Here is a 6000-nt window from a genome sequence, read left to right as displayed (position 1 = left end):
CTGACTTGTGTTGTATCTTATTGCCATTGTAGTAATATTCTTTGAAGTTTAAAGTCCACTCAGTAAAAAAAAAAAAAAAAAAAAAAAAAGGACGCCTGGGTGGCTCAGTCGGTTAAGCGTCCGACTTCAGCTCAGGTCATGATCTCACAGTTCATGAGTTTGAGCCCCATGTCGGGCTCTGTGCTGATGACTCAGAGCCTGGAGCCTGCTTCGGATTCTGTGTTTCCTTCTCTCTCTGCCCCTCCCCTGCTCATGCTCTCTCAATAATAAATAAACGTTAAAAAAAAAATAAAGTCCACTCAGTAAACTTCCCAGATTTATGGTATGTGAGATTTCCATATTAAAAAAAAAAAAGTGTCATGTTTATTTATTTTGAGAGAGAGAGAGCATGAGCAGGGAGGGGCAGGCAGAGAGGGAGAGTGAGAATTCCAAGCAGGCTCTGCACTCTTCGTGCAGAGCCCAATGCGGGGCTTAAACCCGTGAACCGTGAGATCATGACCTGAGCCAAAAATCAATAGTCAGATGCTTAAGTGACTGAGCCATCTGGGTGTCCCATATTTTTAACCCCATTTTTCTTTTTATCCCTTATAGTTATCTCTGTTTGGTAATCCTGCATTTGATGTTAAGATACCCTCCCTGGTATTCCTCCCTTGGACAGACATTATTTGGCCAGATAATGAGAAGATTTCTCACTTAAGTCCCGAGACATTATCATATTGGCAAATCAAGGTCTGGGGAGTAAATTAATTCAGTCTAATCAGAGATAACTGTTTCTCAAGGGAGAGACCCAGACTCCCCAACACATCAGAAGATCCGGTGAAGAAGTGGCAGGAGCCAGTGGGACGTCAGAAAACCCTGAGGCTCCCACCATCCTTTCGGAGATGATTCTGCCATCTGTAAGTGAAGGGGTGCCCATCTACTCTCCTCTCTTCTTCAAACACAGACACGAAGGATGGTTCTCCCCACTCTGCTTCCATTTCAATGCATCAGTATCTTTGAAGCAAGGCTAATTATTCCAATTATTCACAGTACTATCTCCTTCACCGGGTGCATATTGAGGGGAGGAAGCATGTTTTCTCTCCATCAGTGTCTCAATCCTAGCCAATGACCAGGCACTCAGTTTATTTAAAAAAAAAAAAAAAAGTTTGTAGAAAGAGTACATGACTTTATGTCAGAAGTCTCACAAAATATCCCCATGAATTTCATCTCCTTGGCCATGATTTGGTTATATGTCCATCACTGAGCCAATCAGTGATAAAGAAAAAAAAAACTTAATGATGTAAGCCAATCTAGGCCCATATCTACAGTTGAGGATGGGGCCCATCCCTATCTCATGACAAAGGTGAGAATGGAAAAGAGGCTAATTCCCCAAAGTAAAATCGAGACACTGTAGGTAGTGAGAGCGAACTGGATGATGAGGAGGCAAATAGCAACCATGTAATCCGGTGGGTTACAAGAGAAGTGTGGTGCTAATAGACTCACTCAGGTATGCATACTTCTGGAACATCTGATTTTGCTGCCAGATGAAATCTGCGTGCTCCAAACTGCTATCATCTGTCCTCCGTCGTCCCCTGTTTTGCAAAACTTAGTTTTATGTAGGTAAGCGTTTCCCATAAATTACAGTTCCTAAGCAAGTTTACATCGGTTATTATAATGTGCAAGAGGCTGTGCTTACTTAGCTTGTCTCTGGTCTGCATGTGGCCTGGGGTTCCATCTTTGCGGATGAGTGCAGGCCCCTGTTCTGTATGATCTTCTCCTCCTCAGCCTGTTTCTTGCTCTGGTCCGTTCCTGGCCCTTGTCCTCTCGCGTGACCATCCCCTAAACACCAGTGCCCCACTGTTAAGGATTCACGTCAAGACCTTGGGATGTAGTCCCAAATTTATCTGTGACTATCCCTGACTCCCTGCCTCAATACAATAGGAAATCTTTCTATCAACCTTATTAGGGTGCCATAAGATACAGAAATGGTATTTAAGATTCTAATTTGTTAATCATATTAAGTTAAACTGATCCGTGTGGAATTTAAATATTAAGAATTCTTTTTTTTTTTATTTGTTTATTTCAAGAGGGGCAATAGGGCAAAGGGCAGAGAGAGAGAATCCCAAGTGGGCTCTGCGCTGTCCACAGAGCCTGACGTGGGGCTCGATCTCATGAACCATGAGATCATGATCTGAGCCGCTTAACCAACTGAGCCAGCCAGGTACCCCAAGAACTCTTTAAATGCAAATCTTACTGTTTGTAATCTAACATCAGTATATCCCCAGAGTTCATGGTACGTATCAAGGGTATTGAAAGTAGGAGTGTTACCATTGGCAATAGCACAATGGGAAGGCAGGATAAGAAGTGAAGAATCTGACAAAGTTTGGGGAATTTCCTTGGAAGATGACAAAGGAGCAATTTAAAAATGCAGTCTGTCAGCTCCATGTGATCAATCTTTTGAGACTGTATTACAAAGTCAAGGTGGTAATGGCATGGGCTGAGTCTGCCGATCAGGATAGAGATTGTATTGGCGAGGATTCCCAAGAGGCTTTGAAGAAGGATATGTGGAGGCCATATTTTCAGTCTTTGAGTCTGATTCTTTGGGCATGAAGCCTTGGTAAACATACGCTTCATGGGAACTTAGGGGGATCATTTACCCTTAGGAATAAAGCGTCTATGGACAAAACCCTGTTTCTCAGGGTAAGATGTGGTTTTGAACATCCTGGAAAAATACACCTACACCTGATTCATTGGAGCAACCCTGGCCAGGATAGGGTTTCAGCTTGGCTTGAGCTGGCAGCCCAGATGTTCCCTCAGAACGCAGCTTATCCCCGTGGCTCTAGGGGGGTCACTCACCATGCCCCATGATCCCAACAAAACCTTCTTTGTGAAGTGGGAAGGGAGGGTCAGGTTGCGTTCCCAGCCCAGCTGCCAATCCCTCCCAGTTTGGGACTCTTTCTATCCTCCCCGGGGCTCCATCAAAAGTTTAGCAGAAACATTTGACTCTAGGCATCGGCTGTGTCAGAAGCCTGACAGCTTGTTTATATATATATTTTGTTACACTTCAGCACGGGTATGGTTTTAGGGGAGAAAAAAGAAATAAAATGAAAAGTCTAGAAGTTGGCTTTGCTTTGTGATTCTTTCTGTATTTTTGTTTCAGTCCTAGCCAATGCATAGCCATCAGGCAACTTTCTTATATTCTCCAAAGAGTGACTTATGTGAGTAGCCCATAGAGAAGATTAGAGGGCACAGGGAGGGACCTTGGTACTCAGAGAAAGTTCTTCCTCCAAGCTTTACCTCAGATCCTGACTCAAGAAGTGTAAGAGGGAATATTTGCAGCATCTTTACCTCCCTTTGATGGTTGATTAAAATAGAACCTGATGTGAACCGGGCTGTAGTAATAAACTACAAAGTCACAACAATAAAAGCGGCACTATCTGTCCCTCTCTGCCCGATCTCTGTCTCTTGGGTCACTTAAACCTCAGGGAGTGTATCAGTGAGATATTACAGCGTAACAAACTACTCAGAAACTCAGTGGCTTAAAACTAGCATTACCATTCACCAGTCTCTGGGTCAGCAGGCCGTTCTGGTTTCCTCTGTGCTCACTTGATATATCAGTGGTCAGCTATGTGTCAGGTAGGCAGCTGTGCTCATCCTGGCTGCACTGTTACATGCGTTGGGGAGTTCAGCTAGCTGCAGTTGGCCCAGAAGGACTTTGGATAGGGCAGCTGGGCTTTTCTCGGGCTTACTCCTCCTCCAGCAGTGTAGTCCAGGCTTCTTCACAAAGTGGTAGCGTTTTTGAGAACATGTGGAAGAAGAGTGTCCGACCTCTCGAGGATTCGGCTCAGATATAGCATACTGTCACGGCATTTTCTTTTCCTTTCTTTTTTTAAGTTTATTTACGTTGAGGGAGAGAGAGCGACAGAGAGCACAAGAGTGCACAAGTGTGGGGAGGGGAGGAGACAAAGAGAGGGAGAGAAAGAATCCCAAGCAGGCTCCACTCTGTCAGCACAGAGCCCCATGCAGGGCTTGAACTCATGAACCGTGAGATCGTGACCCAAGCTGAAATCAAGAGCTGGATGCTTAACCGACTGGGCCACCCAGGTGCCCCATTTCCAGCGTTTTCTATTGGTCAAAGATTAACACAAAACCAAGCCCACAGTCTTCTAGGAAACCACATCCTAAGGGCACGAGATAGGGGAACATGAAAAATTATGGTCACAATGCTGCCTGACCTTGGAAAGTTGGAAAGATTAAGAATCTTAATTTCTACTTCCTGCCTGTCGTGGACTGAATGTTTGTATCTTCCCCAAATTTACGTATTGAACCCCTATGCCCCAAAATGGCAAATTAGGAGGTGGGGCCTTTGGGAGATATTTACAATTAGATGAGGTACTGAAGGTAGTGAAGCCCTCACGAATGGGACTGATGTCCTTATATGAGTCACGAGAGAGCCTGCTTCCCCTCTCTCTTCTCCGCCACGTGAGGATACAAGACGTTGGCAGTGTAGGCCCAGAAGCAGGCCCTCACCAGAACTCGATGTGCTGGCGCCTCAATCTTGAATTTGCAGCTTCCAGAACTGCAAGAAGTAAATTTCCGTTATTAGCGAGCCACCCAATCTGTATGGTGCTTTGCTATTGCTGCCTGGACGGGATGCGACACTGTCCTGGAATTGAGTAGATAAGTTCAAACTGGAAAGAGAGAGGAGGCCCAGCTTCGCTAGCTCATAATGTATTTTGGTTCACATTTGGCCTTCTGTGCATTGATTCATTGGTCAGAATCCATTAACAGAAGTGAGTGATTAGGCTTGTCCTAACCTCCACTACTTAGAAAGAAAAATGATCAGAACACCCCTCAGTGGTTCCCCTCTCTCACCTGGATGGTTGCTGACACCCCCACCTCCAGTTTTTCTTGTCTTTGTTCTTGTGGTTGGCTTCCTCCCATGGAGACCATGTAATCCTGTCCTAGAGCTCCTTCCTTGTCAAAGTTGCCCGTTTACTTATGAACTGTCCCCATTAGACTATAAGCTCTGTGCCAACTGGGACTATATTGGTAGGTTTGCCACTGTTTTCCCCAGCAACTAGAAAAGTATCTATGTTGCATGTAGCAAGTTCTCCATAAAAAATTGGCAAATCCCAAATGAATGAATACAAGAATGAGTGAGTAATTAATTACAGGTGCTATTGAGTTTGGTTGTCTCACATGCTTCCAATGGGATTGGAAGCTACATGCATGCAAGGCGGGCAGGATTGCCCGTATTAAGGAGTCAAAATTATAGTAATTGTGTTCCCTAGCATGCCTCAAACACACAGGCTACGCAAATCAAAGAGCTCAGAGATCTCTGATGATAGTTTTTAAATAAATAATCAGTGCCTATGACCTAATAGAAGGGGGTTGTATTCTAGAATATTTGAGATTAAGGAGGACTCATAAAAGTTTTATTTCAAGTCTAACACTACTTCTCTATGTGGAATCATAATTCCAAAAATCAGAAGGTACTTGTCACCTTTACCAGAGAGTCAGCCAAGGTTTTAAAATTCTATCTGATCTCTCCTCTGCCCTCTGGGTCCCCCTCTGAGCAGTGGGTTCCCTAGGGCATCAGTGGCTAAATGCTCATCGTCCCTTCATTTTCATTCCAAAAGGAGGAGATCATGGGTTTTTCTAGATCATTCATACAATCTTTATTCAGGGATCTGTTCAGACACTCAAGTCTCTTGTGTCCTACTTCATTTATTCAATAGTCTCTTAACTTGAGTGAATTCTATGGGAAGTGAGGAAGGTAGGGAGACCCAGAGTGGGGCAGAACTCTGCCCGGTGTTCAGGAGGGCAATCTATGCCAGGCCAGCTTTTGTTTCCAGAGCTTTAGTCTATATCTGGTTCATCAGAGCCTGGCTCTGTGAGGCAGATATGCTAGAGCACCAGTTCTCAAACTTCAGGATGAGTAAGAGTAACCAAGGGACATTTAAAATCTGTAATTCCTGTGCCCTCATTCCAGAAATTCTGTTTCAGGAGACCTTGAAT

The 6000-nt window shown here is 44.3% G+C and overlaps 1 long non-coding RNA gene across 1 annotated transcript in view; it reads left to right on the top strand.

Moving 5' to 3' along the window:
- Positions 1–783: 783 nt before the first annotated feature.
- The window catches only part of LOC131485761 (uncharacterized), a 75837-nt gene continuing 70620 nt past the window's right edge, over positions 784–6000 (top strand). The window contains exon 1 of the long non-coding RNA XR_009248998.1: positions 784–896. This is a non-coding gene — a long non-coding RNA (uncharacterized LOC131485761). The remainder of the gene's footprint in view (positions 897–6000) is intronic.

This window comes from Neofelis nebulosa, chromosome 9 (assembly GCF_028018385.1).
Source record: "Neofelis nebulosa isolate mNeoNeb1 chromosome 9, mNeoNeb1.pri, whole genome shotgun sequence".
Taxonomy (NCBI): Eukaryota; Metazoa; Chordata; class Mammalia; order Carnivora; family Felidae; genus Neofelis; species Neofelis nebulosa.
This window is presented reverse-complemented; position numbering and strand designations above follow the sequence as displayed.